The 9581-nt window shown below is 46.4% G+C and overlaps 1 long non-coding RNA gene across 1 annotated transcript; it reads right to left on the minus strand.

Moving 5' to 3' along the window:
• Nucleotides 1–989: 989 nt before the first annotated feature.
• Nucleotides 990–9532, minus strand: LOC147355599 (uncharacterized). Its single transcript, XR_015144659.1, has 2 exons — nucleotides 9074–9532; nucleotides 990–2967 (listed from the first exon to the last, which is right to left on the minus strand). It is a non-coding gene; the product is annotated as an uncharacterized LOC147355599 (long non-coding RNA).
• Nucleotides 9533–9581: the final 49 nt, after the last annotated feature.

The raw sequence follows: 9581 nt of genomic DNA on the forward strand, positions 1-9581 counted from the left end.
TGGGGGTGCAGTGACACCCCCAGCTGGGGAGACACACATTTCCTGGCAAGTGTCAGCCGAGTGGAAACCGGACGGATGCGTCTCAGTCTGGAGAAGAGGGGAGAGGGGGCCTGCTGACAGATATGGGAACAGAGCAGGGCCTTCGAGTGGGGAGAAGCCGGGATGGTTGAAAGAACTGAGGCGGAACGGTGGCACGCTGAAGAATTTTGGGCTTGATCCTATGAGCAGTGGGAAGCCATTCAGGTTGGGGAATAACGCAGTGTTATGGCCCTGCACTGGACAATATTTTTGCCTTGTTTTCTCATTTAAAAAAAAAAAGTGGATTTTTCAATTCCATACCTGCCAAAATAATTTTTTTTTCAGAAGGAGAAAATAAGGGAATGATAGAATATGCATTTACCTCCAGGATTAAATGTGCTAACAGATGCAAATTGCCTAGCATTCTATGTGGTCTATAAATGGTAGTTCCCTTATCTTTCCTCTGAATTCCATTTCACAAATTCTGCTATTCGGAGAGCACGGAAGGAGACCAAGTCTCCCTACAGACTAAAGATAAATTTCATTTGAAGTATTCTGGATGGATGAAAAAAGTGGAATTGGTTCATAAGATCAAAGGGTGATTATTTTACAAAATTGTTATTCAAATAGTGAGGTCCCCCTGATCCAACTTATTACTTGATTTATGGAAATACAGTCCCTATTCAACTTTTTAGGAACACATTTGTTGCATAAAACAAGACCACATTTCACCATGTCAGAGCCCATGGCGATGTTATTCCTCACTGTGAGATTTCCATCTTTCTGGCCATGTAGTAGACATTTGAGTACTTGCGTGGTTGATTTAAATACTGGAAAAAATCTGCTAAATCTCAAGTTGGGGGCATCAGTTCTATAGCTCTCTCTTTATAGTTGTTCACATGACTTTTGATGGCATGAAAAATCTTGTTCTCGATTTATATTTAGCTCATACAAACACTACTGCACAATTATGTTGTAAGGAGGAATTAGGTTTTATCTTTAAGTTGTTATTATAGCGTTGTGGAAAGGTGAACATTGAGAATAACTATAAAGTAGTAGCATATTGTATTATTCATTTGGATACTCTTAAAAAAAGAAACAACTGTGGTGCAGGGCCTGGAAGAGACCGACACGTGTGTAGGTGTATCAGTCAGGCTCTGTATAAGGAGCGGATGGCATGCTCAATTAGAAATTAGAGGAGGGCTTAACACAGGGACTATTTACAAAGGTTTGGGTAAAGTGTAGGGAAATCATAGGGGTAGTGCAGTGTCCATAAAGCTGAGCACCAAAAAACTGATCCTTTAGAACTGTGGTGTTGGAGAAGACTCTTGAGAGTCCCTTGGACTGCAAGGAGATCCAACTAGTCCATCCTAAAGGAGATCAGTCCTGAATATTCATTGGAAGGACTGATGCTGAAGCTGAAACTCTAATACTTTGGCTACCTGATGCGAAGAACTGACTCATTTGAAAAGACCCTGATGCTGGGAAAGACTGAGCGCAGGAGGAGAAGGGGATGACAGAGGATGAGATGGTTCGGTGGCATCACCGACTCAATGGACACAAGTTTGAGCAAGCTCCGGGAGTTGGTGATGGACAGGGAAGCCTGGCATGCTGCAGTCCATGGGGTCGCAAAGAGTTGGACAGTACTGAACTGAGTGCAGTATCCAGGGGGCTAGGAATAACTGGGGTCTTTACCATTCCTAGAGCTAAAAGTTGAAAGGGAGGGAGAAATTCCAGAACCCAGAAAAAGAGCTGTGTGGAAAGGGCTGCCTTGAGAGGGAGCAGTGACCTTTTATCAAAAGACATAACCAACCTGAGGCCACCTGGCAGAGAGGGAACCAGGGAAATAAATACAGCACCCTCAGTGTCCTTCTGCCCTCCAGTCTGCTGCTGCCACCTCCCACTGGCTGTACCCAAATGGAAGCTAGAATGTCAAGTCTATGGAGTCTGTACAGGGGAGCATCCCAGGTCAGACAGTAGAACAGGAAGGGCAAATGGAAAAATATCTGGTACAGCAGGCTTCATTTCCAAGCTGAATAAATACCTGACATTTAAATCTTGATGTCTTAGACAATGAAACCTTTAGGGATGGCCCCGTGGCAGGAGGTTCAAGGTTATCATGTGTTTATGCTTTGGATCTACTGAACATTCTATAAAAAGAATTAAGCTGGACATTTTGATAGAAGCCCAGCTTTGACAAAAGAATCCCAGAAATGCAAGGAATTCTTCTTCCCGATGCACGTATTTTTCAGAACACCTGCCCACCCTATCAAAGAAGCACTTGTTTAGAGCTTGGAATATACCTATGACCCTACTGGACGCAAAAGTAGATGCTGCTTCCCTCCCCAGAAGCGAGCGAGTTCAGTTCAGGCAAAGCGCCCAGGATCTGAATCTCGTGGCTGGCAATTGGCAATTATGTTCCTTGTGTGTTGGTACCTCTTAGGTAGTGGCTGAATAGTCATTTTTCAGGCCAGAGGACCAGAAGTGGGTTTGTCAGTGCAGTTCCGGAAACTGGACTTGCTCTTGTGAATGGAGTGCATCGTGGTCTCACATTTTCTGATTCTGTGAAATCATCCCCCTCTTTAATGAAGTCCTCTTAGAAGAGGAGGGAATGGGTCTCCTTTACTGACATGACTCTGACAAGCAAATCAATTCGTTCCATTTGTTTCCTCTTTGAAAACAGCAATCCTCGAGCATTACATAATCTAATCTTCATGCCTCGCTGGTTTGTTCTGTCCTCCTGAGGAATTGGCAGATGGTGCCAACGCGGAGACCCGCACACACGCCTCGCGAGCCTCATGGTAATGGGAGAGTTGCTCACGGTGTCTGTCTCTTTGCTGTGGGGTCCCTCGCTGGCATTTGTTTCCCTGGCTCAGTCTGCTCTTTAGCATTCCTCAGGCACTGCTGGCTTCTTGCCTGGGGCTCTCATTCCAAGATTAATTGGAAATACTGAAAGCAGATAAAAAGAGAACAGAAAGTGAAGTTGCCAGGGCAGAGAATTTGCCGCATCTCTTCTAAACGCCCTCCTCTGTTAAAGTCTGAAGCATCTTTGGCAATTTTAGCTCCAGACCTTCCTCACCCAGCCCGGTCCCCGGGACCATCCTTGTTGCCGGGTTACACATAGCCTGGGGATGGCGCTGGCTGTGTCAGAGTGGGGAGAGCAGAGATCTGCTTGTTAAGGTCTCTGAATTTCTTTCTCTCTCTCTCTTGCTCGTGTGAGTCACATACCTGCAGGAATGATTGTTCCCCAGATAGGGCAGTTGCCTGGATCCGCCTTCAGGTCAGTGATGTCATCTTTGCTTAAGGAAAATTATCTCAGCACTCTGTAAGGGAAGGAGCTTCCCAGCAAGGCCCTGTCAGTGAAACCACGGTGTTTAGGTGTCCAGGCAAAGATGCTGCCTATGTAACTCATCTAAAAGGTAACAAAGGCTTCTCCAGCAACCTGTGGTGGAGGCAGTTCTACTGATATTAATACTTAGGACCGGAAATGAGCTGATATGCTCCAGTTGTGAAAATACTGAAATACTTCCATATCAATTGGTAAACAGTTCCACCTTTGCGCTTCCAAGTGCCTCACATCCTTCTGCTAATTTTTAAGTCTGTTGAGAGGCTGTTATTTTAGGTGATCGCATGAGCAAGCTCTACCTTTCCATGCAGCACTGTGAGTGGCCATTGCTACTTAGTTTTCAACTGTGCAGAACCTGGAGGTCTGCTCGGGTGCCGAGCCAGGCTCGACTCCAAGTGCCGCAGATGTAACCGCCCTGCTCACAGACTGCACTGTTGGCTGGCTCGAATTTTGGATGGAACCTCCAGGCAATTAAAACATAGAACCCTCCTGCCTGTGGCAAAAACATGCCTGGTCCTTAAAAGGTCACAAGTACCTTTACCCTGGCTGGTCACTCAGGATCCGGGCTGCACATACAGAGGATAGACACGATCTGTCTGATGGGGGAAAACAAAGCAAACCACGTGGAATGTTCTTCAGTTCCATTTCCCCACCACTGAGTCCAAACAGAGGGAACTAATTTCTCTAAAAACAACAAATGTTTTGCTGCTTTCAATTTGTGACTCGTTCACTCAACGTCAGGTGAGCACCTACTGTGCTATTATGTGTCGGTCACCTTGCTAGATGCTGGATCTCCAGTAGTGAATAAAAGCCTGTCTCTGCTTTCATGGAACACACAGTCGAGTGGGGGAGATAGATTATAAAGGAGGCCAGCATGGTTGGAATGTCCTTAGGTCGTCTCAACATGGGTTGCATTTCAGCTGATGGAAACTGTATGGATGTAATAGTGATTTCCGGTGTGTTGTATATGGAGTGTATGTGTCTACGCAGTGTAGGGGTGTGCCAGGGGTGTGTGGCAATCGTATCAAAGGAATAACACATGGCAGGGCGAGGGTAGGGGGTGAGATCACTTCCTGTATCCAGCCAAGATCTGAGAGAGGCTGAGAACTGCTTTGGGTTAGGGGAAGACAAAGAGGAATGCTCTGAATAAGAATGATGGTGATGATATATTTAATACTTGGAGATCAGATAGGCTGTCCTTAAAAGAAAATGGTAACCTCTGACCAGTCATCTGTTCAGTTCAGTTCAGTTGCTCAGTCGTGTCAGACTCTTTGCGACCCCATGAATTTCCCTCATCTATGCTTTTTATCTCCTTTGCCCTTGAAACAAGGGAACAAGTAAACAAAGAATTTGCTAGCTAGGAGGAGGGGTACAAACTGCACCCCCAAAACCATGGATGGCTAATGGCCTACATAGGGATCAGTTGGTGAAAACCCTGGCCTCACCGTCAGAGCCTCTTCCAATGGAATTCAGTCCCCACTATTTTGAAAATCATAATTCATGTCCCTAAGACAGTCTGGTAGTTGGTTCTACTTGTCAGTGTTAATTATTTTTGTTCTGTCTGTCCTGCTTGCTTGATTTTTCTTTGTATTGAGTTATAATTTATACACAGCAGGAGGTCTAGTTTCAAACGTACAGTTCAGTGTTGACATCTGCATATATATTCTTATAATCCACATCCCTTTTCATTTTATTTTAAAAATCTTGGAATCCTCTTAAGTGATGAACATTTGGGTCCAAAGGCAGATATCTGAAAAGGAACCCCCTCTTCAGTTCACTGACTGTCCCCTCCCTGCCGCCCAACCACTTGAAAAAAAAATTCTCATCTAATCCTTTCTCGAGTTCCCCAATCACCACAGAGGACTTAAAGCCATAAGAACATTTTGTAATCCCAGCTTTCTGAAACCTAACAGAGAGATTTTGTCATCTGAAAACAAGGGAGAGATTAAGTACAAATTTGGTTCTGACAGTGGCAGAAAGGAGCCAGCTCGGCAGGAAACATAACGAGACTTAATCCGAGCACCGCTGTCCACCTTTTTCAAGACTCTGAACATGACATAAGTTCTGGTCAGGACACAACAGTTTTTAAAGGAGTTTGCTACAGGGACATGACATCATCAGACTGAGGCATTTTAAATGAGAGATCCGTGTACATTTTAAAACCTTTGCCCTTAATCCTGCTTTGCTCCTCTGAATGCATGCTGCTAGAAATGAGACACCAAGACAGCTAAACACACTGTTCTCTCTAGACTGATGTGGTCCCAGACCCATCTTCTCTTTTTAACTGTCCTTTTGTCTTTCCAGCACTCCACAACAGCTCTTCTTTTGATAACTTCCATCAAGGGTTATGCAGTCAAATAACACAACATATAATTAGTTAATAATTGCAATTTGTATAACATTTAAAGGCAAGTGAGAGGCTTTATGTGACAATGCTTTTAATGCTTTTAAAGCTATAAAAATATGTATAATCCAAAAGGATTATTTAAAAAATTATTTCTACATGGCAGGATACTTTGCAGTAACTATACCCCCATTAATGGCAAAAAACAGAGAGGCAAGCCATTCTTATTTTCTATATCCAGAACTTCCCATGGCTTAACAGCGACATTTCTGAAATATTTCCTGAATCTGACCCAGAGTCTACTTTTAGTCCTTATTACCTCCCCATCAGACTTACAATCCATAAAGAAAGGCACAGTGTTCCCATTATTACTGCTCTGTTTCCAATGCCTAGCACATGGTGGGGACTTGAGCATTTATGTTAAAGAAATGGACCTAATTTCCTGGTTGGTCCTGCCTTCAGTGTCCTTTTAGTCTATTCCACAATGCATCATCATTTTCTTCAAAAACACAACCGTCAAGGCATCTGTCTTGTCTGTAGACTAAAGGACAGATTCTTGACTATATCACATTCCAGAGCCTTCACAGTTTCGTCCAATCACCTTTCCAGGCCTGTCTTCCAGCCCTTACCCCTCCTCCCCACAAACCATAGATAGTTCCCAAAATCCCTCTGCAGGTTCACACTCTCAAGCCTTCACAGAAGCTGTCCCCCTTCCTTGGAATGACCTTCCTTTTACCTTCCTTATTCACCTGGTGGAATTTCACTTCTTCAAAACGCAGCTCAAATGTCACCTTCTCTGATGCTTCTCCAGCTCCCTTAAGGGTTCTGCTTGGTGCTCCCACATAACCTAGCTTGTCCTGCCCTTATTGCACATTTCCCATGATATTATAGCAGGGTTTATCCTTTTTTTTTGTTTTTGCTTTTGTGTGTGTGCAAATTCCTGGACAGCAGGAACAGAAGCTTACCGTGATTCTTTACGAATCTCCTGACTCTGACCGTCCCTTCCTGCCTCCCCCATTTTTGGCCTAGTCCAAGCCACCCTGCTCCCTCACCTGCTCCACGCAACAGCACCTGGCCAGCTCACACTGCCATGTCTCCATCCGGGCGACAGACTTGCTGTGAAGCCACCAATGCTCCTCGAGCAACCAGGTGCCTCGTCTCTACCACAGACCTGCTAGTGGTTTCCCCTTGATATTTAAAAACTCCCAAAGCCCTGGACTCTCTGGCCCCTGCCTTCCTCTCCAGTTTCATCTCTATCGCTCTCCTGCTTGCTCACCCCAGCCCCACTTGTCTCTTCTTCTCCGGGAATGTGCCAAGTCATTCCCTCTTTGGGACTTTCTTTCTTTCTTTCTTTTTAACTTTTTGGCCACATCATGAGGCATGTAAGATCTTAGTTCTCTGACCAGGGATCGAACTCTCACCCCTGCATTGGAAGCTTGAATCTTAACCACTGGACAACCAGGGAAGTCTCCCTTCTTGGGACCTTCGACCTGTCTCCTCTCTGCCAGAAAACTGCCGGCTCTGGATATATGCCTGGCTTGCTCCCTTACTTCACTTTGATCTCTGCTCAAACGTCCCCTCCTTAGAAACTGCCTTCCTAACTACAGTCAAAGGTAACACCCTCCATTAAGTCTTCCTCTCCTACCCGCTTTATATCTCTTCACTGCACTAAATGCCACCAGTTGGTCACCATTAATTATCTGTGCATCTCCAGTTGTCTATCTGTTGCTAGGGATACAGAGTTTTTGTTTACCACCATGTCCCTGGTACCTAACATGGTGCCTGGCAAACAGCAGGCACTCAAGTGTTTGTGGAATGAGTGGATGAATCTTTATATCCCAGGTGACTAACACAGCACCTGGTTCTAGAAGGATTTGTCAAGTCAATGTCCAAATTAACAAATTTTACAGATGAAATGGCATCTTGGTCTATATCCAGGATAATCTAGGATCTGAGGGCAAGTGTTTCATCCATCTGTCCTGTGAACATAATCTTAATTTGTTTTATTTAAGATCATAAGTGATGCAACCAGATTCTTCACTTTTTCAGAAACTGGTCACTAACAGAGGTCTTGCCCAAGAATATTGAGGGAATATCAGAAAGCTCATCAAGAGGGGGCACAGTGGGGATTTAGAATACCCTTCAGCCCACTGCTTTCAGGAGCTCTGGAAGGATTCGGATAAGGTACTTTATCTCCTGTGATTTATCCAGAATGGACATTGGTTTTTAATCCTGCCCAACACTGATTACTCTGAGGGCTGGAACAGGTAAGACACGGACTGACCTGGGACTCCGAGAGAGTGGACTTGGCAATGAGGCACCCGAGCCTGCCTCAGCATTTGTTCTCCAGGAACCTGATGGCTTTGATGTGGCAATTCAGGCCCTGAGAGTAGGCGAAAGTGAAGAGTGAAAGTGCTAGTCGCCCAGTCATGTCCCACTCTGCGACCCCATGGAACCCTGCCAGGTTCCTCTGTCAGTGGGATTGGCTGCGGGGAACAAAAGGAATTTCCCTTGTTCACTTTGGCTTCTGGGCAGCGGTTTCTCCCATCCTGTTTTTCTTAAAACCTTGCGTATGGAATGAGATGTTTGCACAGGCAGACAGTACAGAGAGGGGTGAACCCTCAGCAGGGGTGAAGTGTAGCTTATTGGCAATCTGTCCATCTGTCCTTCTGTGGAGTCGAAGCTGTGATCAGACTTGCCCTGTTTGCCTGCATGGATGGGTTTCCCTGGTGGCTCAGCTGGTAAAGAATCTGCCTGTAATGTGGGAGACCTGGGTTTGATCCCTGGGTTGGGAAGATCTCTTGGAGAAGGGAAAGGCTACCCACTCCAGTATTCTGGCCTAGAGAATTCCATGGACTATACAGTCGCAAAGAGTTGGACACGACTGAGAGACTTTCACACTTTCCTGCATGGATGGCATCATCCATGTGATTTGGAGAGACCAGAACAGGGAGAGCCTGGGAGGTTCACACCCCATCCTTTCAAGTCTCTGGTATCCCATTACTAAACAAGAGTAGGGGATGGGGCCTCATAAGGTGCAGAGGGAAGGGAACTTCCTGAACTGCACTTGCGGTCCTGCTGTGAACACTGGGCTAGGCCTTTATGTGATAGCGTCATCAGATGTTACCGAGAAATTAGTTATGATTATTATCTGCATTTTACAGAACAGGAAAAGAAGGTTCAGAGAGGCTGATGACATTTGCCCAAGATACCCAGATGGTAAGTGGCAGAGCTGGGGTCTGAGATTCAAACCAGGCCTACGGAACTTCCTGCCTGCCTACCAAGAGCAGAAATTTCTTTACCATCTATACGGGCAAGAGGGCAGGAGGAGGACAAGAGCTGGAGAGGCAGCAGATGGGTCCTACCTGAGACTTGAGCATCACCAGACCCTGCAAAGTCCAGGTTATGCGGGTGCCACCTGGCTTCTCTTCGGTTCTGAGAACTGTCATCCTGGTTCCATTCCAGGGTACTGGGAATGGGTGAAGCCCCCATAGAGGGGAGCCGTTCCTTCCAGCAGTATCCTTCCACGCCATTCTGGCTCCGGGGTTCAGGGTGACGGTGTCATACACAGCCTGCCTTCACCCTCCTTGCGTATCGAGTTTACTTCCTTCACTTCTCTCGTCATCTTTTCGAAAGTTGTATCCCCTGGACAGTGCACCCCGCCAGCATTTCTGGAGGTTCCGGAGGTTGTGGGTTATTTGGGAACCTCCGGGTGTGCTCCCGGGCACTGCCGGCGCCACCAAGGTCTGGGCGTCTTCGGGGCCCTTCGCCGAGCCCCTTCCCTCGCGCGTGCGACTCCGCCGCAGCGCCCCCTCCGCCGCCAGGGGCCGCCCGGAAGCGGGGCTCCTCGAGCGCGGGGCGGGGCAAGGGGCG

Source organism: Bos grunniens, chromosome 17 (genome assembly GCF_055505025.1).
Source record: "Bos grunniens cultivar Pamir isolate PY7600 chromosome 17, Bosgru_T2T1.0, whole genome shotgun sequence".
In the NCBI taxonomy this organism is placed as follows: Eukaryota; Metazoa; Chordata; class Mammalia; order Artiodactyla; family Bovidae; genus Bos; species Bos grunniens.